At 44.7% G+C, this 14,659-nt stretch overlaps 1 protein-coding gene and 1 pseudogene across 1 annotated transcript in view; one reads left to right on the forward strand and one right to left on the reverse strand.

Moving 5' to 3' along the window:
• The window catches only part of LOC124793932 (protein neuralized), an 881,057-nt gene that overhangs the window by 784,311 nt on the left and 82,087 nt on the right, over positions 1-14,659 (forward strand). The gene's annotated exons all lie outside the window — the stretch shown is intronic.
• On the reverse strand, positions 13,781-13,898 carry LOC124724337 (annotated as a pseudogene).

Consider the following 14,659-nt stretch of genomic DNA (forward strand, 5'->3'; position numbering starts at 1 on the left):
ATGCACATTGGACGCGTGTATTCGTCATCGCCATACTGGCGTATCACCCGGCGTGATGGTATGGGGTGCCATTGGTTACACGTCTCAGTCACCTCTTGTTGGCATTGACGGCACTTTGAACAGTGGACGTTACATTTCAGATGTTTTACGACCCGTGGCTCTACCCTTCATTCGATCCCTGCGAAACCTTACATTTCAGCAAGATAATGCACGACCGCATGCTGCAGGCCCTGTGCGGGCCTTTCTGGATACAGGAAATGTTCGACTGCTGCCCTGGCCAACACATTCTCCAGATCTCTCACCAACAGAAAACGTCTGGTCAGTGGTGGCCGAGCAACTGGCTCGTCACAATACGCCAGTCACTACTCTTGATGAACTGTGGTATCGTGTTGAAGCTGCATGGGCAGCTGTACCTGTACACGCCATCCAAGCTCCAAGCTCTGTTTTACTCAATGCCCAGGCGTATCAAGGCCGTTATTACGGCCAGAGGTGGTTGTTCTGGGTACTGATTTCTCAGGATCTATGCACCCAAACTACGTGAAAATGTAATCATATGTCAGTTCTAGTATAATATATTTGTCCAATGAATACCCGTCTATCATCTGCATTTCTTCTTGGTGTAGTAATTTTAATGGTCAGTAGTGTACTTTTAAGAAAGCTTACGAAAACCGACCACTGGACTGGAATGTATTCATCGCTAAGAGGTTAGTGCACTGTCTCCAACTGGTTGCTAGAAACCCCCGCTGATAATCACTACAACAAAACACTGAGCGAGGTGGCGCAGTGGTTAGCAATCTAGACTCGCATTCGGGAGGAAAACGGTTCAAACCCACGTCCGGCCATAGTAATATAGGTCCCTGTGATTTTCCTAAGTCGCTTCAGGAAAATGGCGGGATGGTTCCTTTGAAAGGACACGGCCTATTTCATTCCTCATCCTTCCCTAATGTGAGCTTGCGCTCGGCCTCTAAAGACTTCGTTGTCGACGGGACGTTGAACACTAATCTCCTCGTCCTCCACAACAACAAAACAGGAGAACAGTTCAAAATCTACAGGAAAAAAAAACAAAAATACCAAGTTCAAATTTGTACGGAAACAAATGAAATTTGAAATTTATCGGTATCATTGAAATCTCGTCAAGAACCAGCCCATATAGCCGAACGTGTTATCGCGCCACTTGTGAGGGGGGAGGGAACGAGACGGCGACGAAGACTGGAGAGCCGGACAGCGTGGATGTGGTTTTTAGGCAGTTTCCCACACTCGACTTGGTGAACACCCGCGACCCGATCAAATACATGCTGCGCAAATATTTAGAGAACGCTCTCACATTTGAATGAGATTTATAATCAAACTGGACAGCTGGAGTACACATATTCCGCCCTCGTAGAAGGGTTGTTGGGGGGGGGGGGGGGGGGTTGAGAAATGAGAGTCAGAAAGGGCATCCGGCCACCAGCAGTCTACTTTTTTAGTCATGTCTTCTAACTGGTTTGATGCGTCGCGCCACCAATTCCCTTCTTTGCCAAACTTTTCATCTCAGGGTAGCACTTGCAACCTACGTCCTGGAAGTATTCCAATCTCTGTCTTCCTCTACAGTTTTTACCCTCTACAGCTCCCTCTTATACCACGGAAGTTAATCCCTGATGTCTTAACAGATGTCCTGTTATCTTGTCCCTGCTTCTTGTCAGTATTTTCCGTATTCCTTTCCTTGCTGATTCTGCGGAGACCCACCGTATTCCTTACTTCATCAGTCCACCTAATTTTCAACAGTCAGCTGTAGCACCACGTCTGAAATACTTCGGTTGTTTTCCGTTCCGGTTTTGCCAAAATCCATGTTTTACTACCATCCAATGCTGTGCTCCAGACGTACATTCTCAGAAATTTCTTCATCAAATTAAGGTCTTTGATAATAGCCGACTTCTCTTGGCCAGGATTGCCCTTTTTCCCACTGCTAGGCCGCTTTTCACATCGTCATTCCTCCGTCGATCATGGGTTATTTTGTTGCCTAGTTAGCAGAATTCCTTAACTTCGTGTACGTCGTGATCCCTAATTCTGTTTCTCGCTGTTCTCATTTCTGCTACTTACTACTTTCTTCGTCTATCTTCACTTTACTCTCAGGACTTCTTCACTTTCACTGAGGATAGTAATGTCAACAAAAATTTTTATTATTGATACCCTTTCACCTTGATTTTTAATCCTCCTCTTGAATATTTCTGTTATTTCCGTCATCGCCTTTTCCATGTACAGACTGAACAGTAAGGGCGATAGACTACATCCCTGTCTTACACCCTTTCTAATACTAGCATTTCGTTCTTGATCGTCCAGTCTTATTGTTCCTACTTGGTTCTTATAGATATTATTTGTAACCCGTCGTTCCCTACAGCTTACGCCTATTTCGAATATCTTGCATCATTTTACATCGTCTTAACACTTTTTCCGGGTCGGTACGTCTTATGAATGAGTCAGGTACACTACCACTGTCAAAACCGATATAAAGAAACCGACCCCGTAAGAGAAAAGGGATAACCACTTAAAAACACAAACTCCGACTGAGGGAGTTTATTAGCCGGCCCTTGTGGCCGACGGGTTCTAGGCGCGTCAGTCCGGAACCGCGCTACTGCTACGGTCGCAGGTTCGACTCCTGCCTCGGGCATGGATGTGTGTGATGTCCTTAGGTTAGTTAGGTTTAAGTAGTTCTAAATGTAGGGGACTGTTGACCTCAGATGCTGTCCCATAGTGCTCAGAGCCAATTTTCAAAGAGTTATGACTCGCCGCCCCAACACCGTGGCGCTTGCGCCACACTCTTCTATTTCGCGAGCTGCAAACCGTCTCGCCAAATTATTTAACATTCAAGCCTTCCAGCCAGTCAGAATGCAGAGCAGGATGTACACATTTCCATTGGCCATTTCCTTTTCCCGTTTAGAGCGCTTTGGAGGCTGCTGTCTCCGCCGGGACTCGTAATAGCTTCTCTGCAACCTTGGAAAACACCCGCTGTCATATGGAGAACACTCGACATCTAGCCAGCCTCGTATGCTCACACAACAACCCATTAGGGAGGATTCGGGAAAAACCAGCCCATCAGCTCCTGGCTGCGGAAGGTCTCCTACCCAGGCAGTAGCCACAGGACGAGCACGCAGAGATTGTACAATACTGGAACATGTGAATGCTTCGTCTCTAGTGACTTTATGTCGAAATGCTGGTGATTTACTTTTCTTGAAGAATGGTCTTATATGTGCCATCTGGTGCTGTTGCGGGCAAGGAAAGTATTTAAGCGGAGGAGAGGTAGAGGCGAATGCAGATAGCACACACACACACACACACACACACACACACACACACACACAGTAACAAGTAGCTAAGATGAATGGATGTGGATCCAGTAACTACCTATTGTAGTACATCATTATATGAGCAACCAAGATTGTACGCCCAAATGTGGCACCAACATCCAAAGATATCTTATTAATTACTTACCTTATCCAGCGATTATTTATTTTATCTACCTCTAAACACATTTACTCGCTTCAGTTAAGTTACTTTATTTATTCTGTAGAAGTTTTCGAATCAATGCAGACACATGTAATTCACATAATTATCTGAAATTAGTTATACGAGAATCCTCAATATGAAATAAAACCGAACAAACAATGCAGATCCTCAGATTTAGCCACAAATTAAACTAACAACTCACACACACCTCAAAGGTTTGCAACCAACTAGGCTAAACCAGCTTCTCAAACAATATAACTCTGTGGAATTGACATTGTCATACCTACAGCCTTCGCCTAAATCTCTTGATCCTAAACCCCCTTTTCTTCTGTATGTAACTCCTGTAATCACCTTAACACCTATTATTGTTTACCATCTACTTGAATAAGCAAATACGACATCCATATATATATATATATATATATATATATATATATATATACTAAAGCAAAATCTTCGTAATTTGTAAAATGCGAGTAATATGTAAGACTTGAATTTTCAATTTAATTTTTTTTTCTTTTTATAAAATGTCAAATAGTTAATTTAATTTTAAATTTAATTTTTTTTCATATTATAGAACACGAACTTTCAAATTTTTGTAAAGTATCACTAACTGCCCTCATACAAAAAATATGAAATAAATAAGTTGTACATGTATACTAGTTGGCTGAAACGAGCATTCTGCAAGCTCCTGCTTCACCCGCATAGTGTGGAAAAAAATGATATCATTTTAGCTTCGACACGGGCCACAAACGGAAAAATCCCCTGACATAAGCTCCTTTGACAAGGGGAATATGTTAAGGTCCGGCATCTAAGAACGTCTGAAAACGACGAGACTGGTCACCTGGTCGCGGGCTACTATAGTATCTACCGTAGGTGGCTGAAACACAGTGACAAAACTTCTAGGCGACAGTGTGTTTGACGGGCACGCCTTATCACAGAGTGTGAAGATCGGAGGTTTCCCGCTGTGTAAAGCAAGATAGACGGCGATCTGTGGCAGGTCTGACGCCAGAGTACAGTTCTGGTGCAGGCACGAATCTCGGACCACGCTGTTCAACGCACCGTGTTGATCAAGGGGCTCCACAGTAGACGACCTCTACCTGTTCCCAAGTTGACATAAAGACACCGTCAGTTACAATTCCAGTGGGAACAGGATCATCGAGATTGGATCGTGGATCAATGGAGGCATCAATCAATCAGTCGGATGAATCACGTTTCTAGTTAGACCAGATGGATGATCGCTTCTGGAAACGCTATCATCTAGGCGAATGGCTGTTCGAAACAGATACTGCATCAAGGGCACAGACCTTTGGTGACAGTGGTATTCTATGAGCGATATTCACCTGGGCTTTCACGAGACCCAGCGTAATCGAAGGCTCCGCAACAGCTGCGGAGTACATGGACATTATTGAGAAGCTGCATCCTTTATTGCTGCAGGCCTCCCCAAGAGCGATGGCATATTCCAGCAGGATAATTGTCCATGTCACGAGGCCAGAATTGTTCCTTCAGTGATTGAGGAACGTGCTAGTGAACTCACGTTTACTTTTTTTTTTTTTTTTTTTTTTTTTTTTTTTTTTTTTTTTTTCATCAGTCTACTGACTGATTTGATGCGGCCCGCCACGAATTCCTTTCCTGTGCTAACTGTGCTAACCTCTTCATCTCAGAGTAGCACTTGCAACCTACGTCCTCAATTATTTGCTTGACGTATTCCAATCTCTGTCTTCCTCTACAGTTTTTGCCCTCTACAGCTCCCTATAGTACCATGGAAGTCATTCCCTCATGTCTTAGCAGATGTCCTATCATCGTGTCCCTTCTCCTTATCAGTGTTTTCCACATATTCCTTTCCTCTCCGATTCTGCGTAGAACCTCCTCATCCCTTACCTTATCAGTCCACCTAATTTTCAACATTCGTCTATAGCACCACATCTCAAATGCTTCGATTCTCTTCTGTTCCGGTTTTCCCGCAGTCCATGTTTCACTACCATACAATGCTGTACTCCAGACGTACTTCCTCAGAAATTTCTTACTCAAATTAAGGCCGGTATTTGATATTAGTAGACTTCTCTTGGTCAGAAATGCCTTTTTTGCCATAGCGAGTCTGCTTTTGATGTCCTCCTTGCTCCGTCCGTCATTGGTTATTTTACTGCCTAGGTAGCAGAATTCCTTAACTTCATTGACTTCGTGCCCATCAACCCTGATGTTAAGTTTCTCGCTGTTCTCATTTCTGCTACTTCTCATTACCTTCGTCTTTCTCCGATTTACTCTCAACCCATACTGTGTACTCATTAGACTGTTCATTCCGTTCAGCAGATCATTTAATTCTTCTTCACTTTCACTCAGGATAGCAATGTCATCAGCGAATCGTATCATTGATATCCTTTCACCTTGTATTTTAATTCCACTCCTGAACTTTTCTTTTATTTCCATCATTGCTTCCTCGATGTACAGATTGAAGAGCAGGGGCGAAAGGCTACAGCCTTGTCTTACACCCTTCTTAATACGAGCATTTCGTTCTTGATCGTCGACTCTTATTATTCCCTCTTGGTTGTTGTACATATTGTATATGACCCGTCTCTCCCTATAGCTTACCCCTACTTTTTTCAGAATCTCGAACAGCTTGCACCATTTTATATTGTTGAACGCTTTTTCCAGGTCGACAAATCCTACGAAAGTGTCTTGATTTTTCTTTCGCCTTGCTTCCATTATTAGCCGTAACGTCAGAATTGCCTCTCTCGTCCCTTTACTTTTCCTAAAGCCAAACTGATCGTCACCTAGCGCATTCTCAATTTTCTTTTCCATTCTTCTGTATATTATTCTTGTAAGCAGCTTCGATGCATGAGCTGTTAAGCTGATTGTGCGATATTTCTCGCACTTTTCAGCTCTTGCCGTCTTCGGAATTGTGTGGATGATGCTTTTCCGAAAGTCAGATGGTATATCGCCAGACTCATATATTCTACACACCAACGTGAATAATCGTTTTGTTGCCACTTCCCCCAATGATTTTAGAAATTCTGATGGAATGTTATCTATCCCTTCTGCCTTATTTGACCGTAAGTCCTCCAAAGCTCTTTTAAATTCCGATTCTAATACTGGATCCCCTATCTCTTCTAAATCGACTCCTGTTTCTTCTTCTATCACATCAGACAAATCTTCACCCTCATAGAGGCTTTCAATGTATTCTTTCCACCTATCTGCTCTCTCCTCTGCATTTAACAGTGGAATTCCCGTTGCACTCTTAATGTTACCACCGTTGCTTTTAATGTCACCAAAGGTTGTTTTGACTTTCCTGTATGCTGAGTCTGTCCTTCCGACAAACAAATGTCTTCACATTTTTCCTGCAGCTATTTCGTCTTAGCTTCCCTCCACTTCCTATTTATTTCATTCCTCAGCAACTTGTATTTCTGTATTCCTTATTTTCCCGGAACATGTTTGTACTTCCTCCTTTCATCAATCAACTGAAGTATTTCTTCTGTTACCCACGGTTTCTTCGCAGCTACCCTCTTTGTACCTATGTTTTCCTTCCCAACTTCTGTGATGGCCCTTTTTAGAGATGTCCATTCCTCTTCAACTGTACTGCCTTCTGCGCTATTCCTTATTGCTGTATTTATAGCGTTAGAGAACTTCAAACGTATCTCGTCATTCCTTGGTACTTCCGTATCCCACTTCTTTGCGTATTGGTTCTTCCTGACTAATGTCTTGAACTTCAGCCTACTCTTCATCACTACTATATTGTGATCTGAGTCTATATCTGCTCCTGGGTACGCCTTACAATCCAGTATCTGATTTCGGAATCTCTGTCTGACCATGAAGTAATCTAATTGAAATCTTCCCGTATCTCCCGGCCTTTTCCAAGTATACCTCCTCCTCGTGTGATTCTTGAACAGGGTATTCGCTATTACTAGCTGAAACTTGTTACAGAACTCAATTAGTCTTTCTCCTCTTTCATTCCTTGTCCCAAAAGCCCATATTCTCCTGTAACCTTTTCTTGTACTCCTTCCCCTACAACTGCATTCCAGTCGCCCATACCTATTAGATTTTCGTCCCCCTTTACATAATGCATTACCCTTTCAATATCCTCATACACTTTCTCTATCTGTTCATCTTCAGCTTGCGACGTCGGTATGTATACCTGAACTATCGTTGTCGGTGTTGGTCTGCTGTCGATTCTGATTAGAACAACCCGGTCACTGAACTGTTCACAGTAACACACCCTCTGCCCTACCTTCCTATTCATAACGAATCCTACACCTGTTATACCATTTTCTGCTGCTGTTGATATTACCCGATACTCATCTGACCAGAAATCCTTGTCTTCCTTCCACTTCACTTCACTGACCCCTACTATATCTAGATTGAGCCTTTGCATTTCCCTTTTCAGATTTTCTAGTTTCCCTACCACGTTCAAGCTTCTGACATTCCACGCCCCGACTCGTAGAACGTTATCCTTTCGTTGATTATTCAATATTTTTCTCATCGTAACCTCCCCCTTGGCAGTCCCCTCCCGGAGATCCGAATGGGGGACTATTCCGGAATCTTTTGCCAATGGAGAGATCATCATGACACTTCTTCAATTACAGGCCACATGTCCTGTGGATACACGTTACGTGTCTTTAATGCAGTGGTTTCCATTGCCTTCTGCATCCTCATGTCGTTGATCATTGCTGCTTCTTCCGCCTTTAGGGGCAATTTCCCACCCCTAGGACAAGAGAGTTTACTTTTTAACCACCAAATTCACCTGATCTGAAGCTGATCAAACACGTCTGGGATGCTACAGGGCGTCAGCTTGGCTTCCAAACTTCCGATGCGTTATTTATGGGAATTAGCTTACCTGTGGGTAGATGTCTAGAGATCATAATGTTTTAACTCATCGGTGAATTAGGATGCAGCGACTAAAGATTTGAAAATGTTAATTAACTCTGCTTTTGTTGTTGGTTTAATCCTCAGTTCATATACTGGTTTGACGCAGATGTCCATTCACGTTGCTTGCCAGCTATTTGTCTCCATTTCAGCGTAGCTGCTGCATTCTACATCATCGACAAGCTGTCTTTATAAACTGATATTTAGACCTGTTCCCTTCAACTACCGTCTTCAGTATCGAGTCATATCGTCATATGGACAGATCCATTATTAAACATTTTGTTCTTGTTGGTTCACTGCAAACTCTCTTCGTGGCTTAGTTCATCAAACCAACTAATCTCAAATGGTCTCATGTATCACAACATTTCAAAAGCTTCCAATCATACCCACGCTTTTCCCATGCATCTACGTCTACATACATACTCCGCAAGCCACCATACGGTGCACAGAGGAGGGTACCTTCTGCTAGTAGTATTCATTTTCTTTCGTGTTCAACTCGCAAACAAAGCAGAGCGAGGGAAAAATGACTGGCCTCCATGCGAGCTCTAATTTCTCTTTTTTCCTTCTTGTAGTCCTCACGTGATATGAAATATCAGCGCAAATTCCGCTGTAGAGTGAAAATCTCATTCTGGAAATATCCCCCAGGCTGTGGCTAAGCCATGTCTCCGCAATATCCTTTCTTCTAGGAGTGCTAGTTCTGCAAGGTTCGCAGGAGAGCTTCTGTGAAGGTTGGAAGGTAGGAGACGAGATACTGTAGAATTGAATATGTGAGGACGACTCGTGAGTCGTGCATGGGTAGCTCAGATGGCAGAGCACTTGCCCGCGAAAGGCAAAGGTCCCGAGTTCGAGTCTCGGTCCGACACAAAGTTTTAATTTGCCAGGAAGTTTCAGCCTCAAATGCTATGTATCTAAAGTTTCTCTATAGTGTTTCGTTAAAAGAACGTAGTCGTTCCGTCCAGCGACGTGTCATTTCCGTTGAATCGTCTGTTTATATGCGTGAATGAATAATGCCATGGAAAAATAATGGGCCTAGCCTTTAACTAAGTGAATAAAGTAGCAAAAATGTTCTTCAACAGTGCGATAGGAACGTCATTCTACCATTCAACACTTGCTTGTAATGACAGATTTGTAACAAAGTAACACAGTAACGTCTGAAGTGACGAAACGGATTCTAACAGTGTGTGTGGACTTGCTGAGGTTCATATTGCTGCAGAACAGTCAGTATTGTAAAGGCTTTTTTTATTTCAGTAATGATAATAATATTACAGTGAAGTGGTAATGCAAACTTTATTTGTGCTTTTAGTGCTCTAAAGCTACTCTTGACAGTAATTAAAATCCTGTGTACCAAATGCAACAGTGTTTATATTGGCGCAATCACTGAGTAACGATCGTTCTACACAGTAATACAATGCTTTTTTACAAGATTAAGCATCATACCTGCAATGGAAATATTACATTTACAGCACATGTGACCTATCAGAACCTGGACTAAAATGGTTCATATGTCTCTGAGCACCATGGGACTTAACATCTGAGGTCATCAGTCCCCTAGAACTTAGAACTACTTAAACCTAACTAACCTAAGGACATCACACACATCCATGCCCGAGGCGGGATTTGAACTTGCGACCGTAGCGGTCGCGCCGTCCAAATTGAAGCGCCTAGAACCGCTCGGCCACAGCGGCCAGCGAACTTTGACTAACTCTTGAAACAAAACCTTTACTTTCCTATGTATCTTCAATGTGTTGTAGATAGCACCCTTCTACAAAACACAAAAAAATTAGCAGTGGTGCTTTACGGAATGTGATTCGTGTATTGCAGTGATGATAGAGCGTCTCCATTTATCCCAATGTTACTTATAATGTAATGTGAGCTGGTATGGCAACCCATATACGTTAGAGTTTTGTACAGAGATCACGGAATAACATCATACAGAAGCTGAGTGGTACCTGATGGGGCGCAAGAGCTGCGGCACTGCGATGTGCTGCCTTAGGGCTGGTATTCTGTTGCTGAATACTGTGCCCCAGTGTGGCTCAATAGCACACAGGTGAGAAAAATTGACGTGGATCTAAATGCAGCAATGAAGACAATAACAGGCTGTATCATATCTTCTCCTCTATACTGGTTACCACCTCTAAGCAACTTTGCGTCACGCCCTCCTCAAGGAATACCAAAAGTTACTTAAAATCCCCGACTTTCCAATACACTCTGACGGTCCTGCACTCCGAATGAGCCGATTAAAATCTAGGCAGCCATGTGTCCTACTGGCAGAATCGCTACAGACAGCTACGTTCAGTAGCAACAAAAAGTTGGCATAAATGTGGAACACTATTGTTCATGAGGAACATCAGACCCTCCAAAGACCTGACACAAGGCTAGCCGGTATGGAACTAACGCGACGTGCCTGAAAAACAAGTAATCGGGTCCTTACAGGCCACGGCATCTGCGCTGAAAACCTCTACAGATGGGGAAGGGCTTCATCTTCTCAGTGTGATTGTGGAACTGAACACCAGTCGATCCATCACACTGAAACAAGCTGTAGCAGAAGAACCTACGATGAGAAGTTGGGTGATTTCTTTGAAGTGACAGAGGCAACCCTTGAATGGATCGACAAATTATATATTACACTCCTGGAAATTGAAATAAGAACACCGTGAATTCATTGTCCCAGGAAGGGGAAACTTTATTGACACATTCCTGGGGTCAGATGCATCACATGATCACACTGACAGAACCACAGGCACGTAGACACAGGCAACAGAGCATGCACAATGTCGGCACTAGTACAGTGTATATCCACCTTTCGCAGCAATGCAGGCTGCTATTCTCCCATGGAGACGATCGTAGAGATGCTGGATGTAGTCCTGTGGAACGGCTTGCCATGCCATTTCCACCTGGCGCCTCAGTTGGACCAGCGTTCGTGCTGGACGTGCAGACCGCGTGAGACGACGCTTCATCCAGTCCCAAACATGCTCAATGGGGGACAGATCCGGAGATCTTGCTGGCCAGGGTAGTTGACTTACACCTTTTAGAGCACGTTGGGTGGCACGGGATACATGCGGACGTGCATTGTCCTGTTGGAACAGCAAGTCCCCTTGCCGGTCTAGGAATGGTAGAACGATGGGTTCGATGACGGTTTGGATGTACCGTGCACTATTCAGTGTCCCCTCGACGATCACCAGTGGTGTACGGCCAGTGTAGGAGATCGCTCCCCACACCATGATGCCGGGTGTTGGCCCTGTGTGCCTCGGTCGTATGCAGTCCTGATTGTGGCGCTCACCTGCACGACGCCAAACACGCATACGACCATCATTGGCACCAAGGCAGAAGCGACTCTCATCGCTGAAGACGACACGTCTCCATTCGTCCCTCCATTCACGCCTGTCGCGACACCACTGGAGGCGGGCTGCACGATGTTGGGGCGTGAGCGGAAGACGGCCTAACGGTGTGCGGGACCGTAGCCCAGCTTCATGGAGACGGTTGCGAATGGTCCTCGCCGATACCCCAGAAGCAACAGTGTCCCTAATTTGCTGGGAAGTGGCGGTGCGGTCCCCTACGGCACTGCGTAGGATCCTACGGTCTTGGCGTGCATCCGTGCGTCGCTGCGGTCCGGTCCCAGGTCGACGGGCACGTGCACCTTCCGCCGACCACTGGCGACAACATCGATGTACTGTGGAGACCTCACGCCCCACGTGTTGAGCAATTCGGCGGTACGTCCACCCGGCCTCCCGCATGCCCACTATACGCCCTCGCTCAAAGTCCGTCAACTGCACATACGGTTCACGTCCACGCTGTCGCGGCATGCTACCAGTGTTAAAGACTGCGATGGAGCTCCGTATGCCACGGCAAACTGGCTGACACTGACGGCGGCGGTGCACAAATGCTGCGCAGCTAGCGCCATTCGACGGCCAACACCGCGGTTCCTGGTGTGTCCGCTGTGCCGTGCGTGTGATCATTGCTTGTACAGCCCTCTCGCAGTGTCCGGAGCAAGTATGGTGGGTCTGACACACCGGTGTCAATGTGTTCTTTTTTCCATTTCCAGGAGTGTAAATTTATAGACTTATTTTTTTAAAATTATAAATTATGAAATTAATATATATTTGAAAAATTTTGTAATCCACAATTTCTAGTCGCTGTTCATATGTAATGCCATATGCTAAATAAATAAATAAATATGGCTCGAAAAGAGTTCAAAGCTGATTTTATTCATTGGAAAACGACTTTCGTCCTCGACAGACAGCTCATTTATTGGTGTACTAGATGTCCGCGAAAGATTCGTACAAGATAGCAATTTCCATGCACAACATTTGTGGGTCCGTTGTTTCTTTGTGCCGGCCGAAGTGGCCGGGCGGTTCTAGGCGCTACAGTCTGGAGCCGCGCGACCACTACGGTCGCAGGTTCGAATCCTACCTCGGGGCATGGATGTGTGTCATGTCCGTAGGTTAGTTAGGTTTAAGTAGTTCTAAGTTCTAGGGGACTGATGACCTCAGCAGTTTGGTCCCATAGTGCTCAGAGCCATTTTTGTTTCTTTGTCAATCTCAGTATGAGCTCTTCCGCGAGAAGCTGCGCAATCGTATTAACTCCCGTACGAATAACTTCACTTGAAGTCATCTTGAAAGTAGCATAAACACTTTTCCAAATGGCTCTGAGCACTATGGGACTTAACATCTGAGGTCATCAGTCCCCTAGAACTTAGAACTACTTAAACCTAACTATCCTAAGGACATCACACACATCCATGCCCGATGCAGGATTCGAACCTGCGACCGTAGCGATCTCGCAGTTCCAGACTGAAGCGCCTAGAACCGCTCGACCACAACGGCCGGCAACACTTCTCCAACTTCAGCGTGTGGAAATGCGGACCTGCATATAAGAGTAGTATGTTTTCGAATGTGTGTGAAATCTTATGGAACTTAACTGCTAAGGTCATCAGTCCCGAAGCTTGCACACTACTTAACCTAAATTATCCTAAGGACAAACACACACACACCCATGCCCGAGGGAGGACTCGAACCTCCGCCGGGACCAGCCGCACAGTCCATGACTGCAGCGCCCGAGACCGCTCAGCTAATCCCGCGCGGCTATAAGAGTGGTGGTGGGGGTACAAACGTGTAAGTAATTCACGCCTGTGGAAGCACTGCTTTAAAAGACCACATTTTTACTTGAGTTAGCGATTTTTGTTCCTGTTCGATCGTCGTAAAGAAAAAAAAATGCTATTCCATATTGCAGAAAAAAAAAACACTCCGTCTTCAGGCCACAAGTTGCCCATCGGGACCATCCGACCGCCGTGTCATCCTCAGATGAGGATGCCGATAGGAGGGGCATGTGGTCAGCACACCGCACTCCCGGTCGTTATGATGGTTTTCTTTGACCGGAGCCGCTACTATTCGGTTGAGTAGCCCCTCAGTTGGCATCACGGGGCTGAGTGCACCCCGAAAAATGGCAACAGCGCATGGCGGCCCGGATGGTCACCCATCCAAGTGCCGTCCACGCCCGACAGCGCTTAACTTCGGTGATCTGACGGGAACCGGTGTAACCACTGCGGCAAGACCGTTGCCATGTTGCAGAATACTAATAATGAAATAAATGCTTCGCTACCCTATTCAAGCCGTTGTTTCCGGGCCCCGACTCACTTGTTCACTGCATCAGGCGATCCCTCAGACTAACTGCCTACACGCGTTTTCTGCATCGACAAAAGCTCGCTCATTTCTCTCACCCAAAGAACATCCCTGCGATACGTATGATCTTAGACCCAGCAGAGACGAGTAATGGTAAGATTGATGCAGTGCAGTACAAGTCGCTTCTATGTAAAAAGAGCAACAAATAAAAGTAAATGCTTCTATTTACTACTAAAAAGAGTCTTGACCACGATTTATTTATCAAGGTGACCGGTTTCGACCACTGCTGTGGTCATCTTCAGACCGTTGAGTAGCAACCTCTTTCTGTTTGAGAATCACTTGTTCACTGCATTCGTATCGTATTTGTGCAGCATGTAGTATACATGTCAGCTGAAGATTATTGCAGCTTACTCATTGAAAATCGTTTCAATAAAAACATGTTGCTGCTCAATAATACATCGTAAAAAAAAAAAAAAAAAAAAAAAAAAAAAAAAAAAAGTTGTGAAGTAGTGATTCTCCAACAGAAAGAGGTTCCTACTCAATGGTCTGAAGATGACCACAGTAGTGGTCGAAACCGGTCGCCTTGATAAATAAATCGTGATCAAGACTGTTTTTAATAGTAAATATTTGTAACACATTGGTCACTGCCTGTCCCATAATGTATTCAAAAGTAAATGCTTGTAGTCACGTGACAACGGGCT

Source organism: Schistocerca piceifrons, chromosome 1 (assembly GCF_021461385.2).
Source record: "Schistocerca piceifrons isolate TAMUIC-IGC-003096 chromosome 1, iqSchPice1.1, whole genome shotgun sequence".
Taxonomy (NCBI): domain Eukaryota; kingdom Metazoa; phylum Arthropoda; class Insecta; order Orthoptera; family Acrididae; genus Schistocerca; species Schistocerca piceifrons.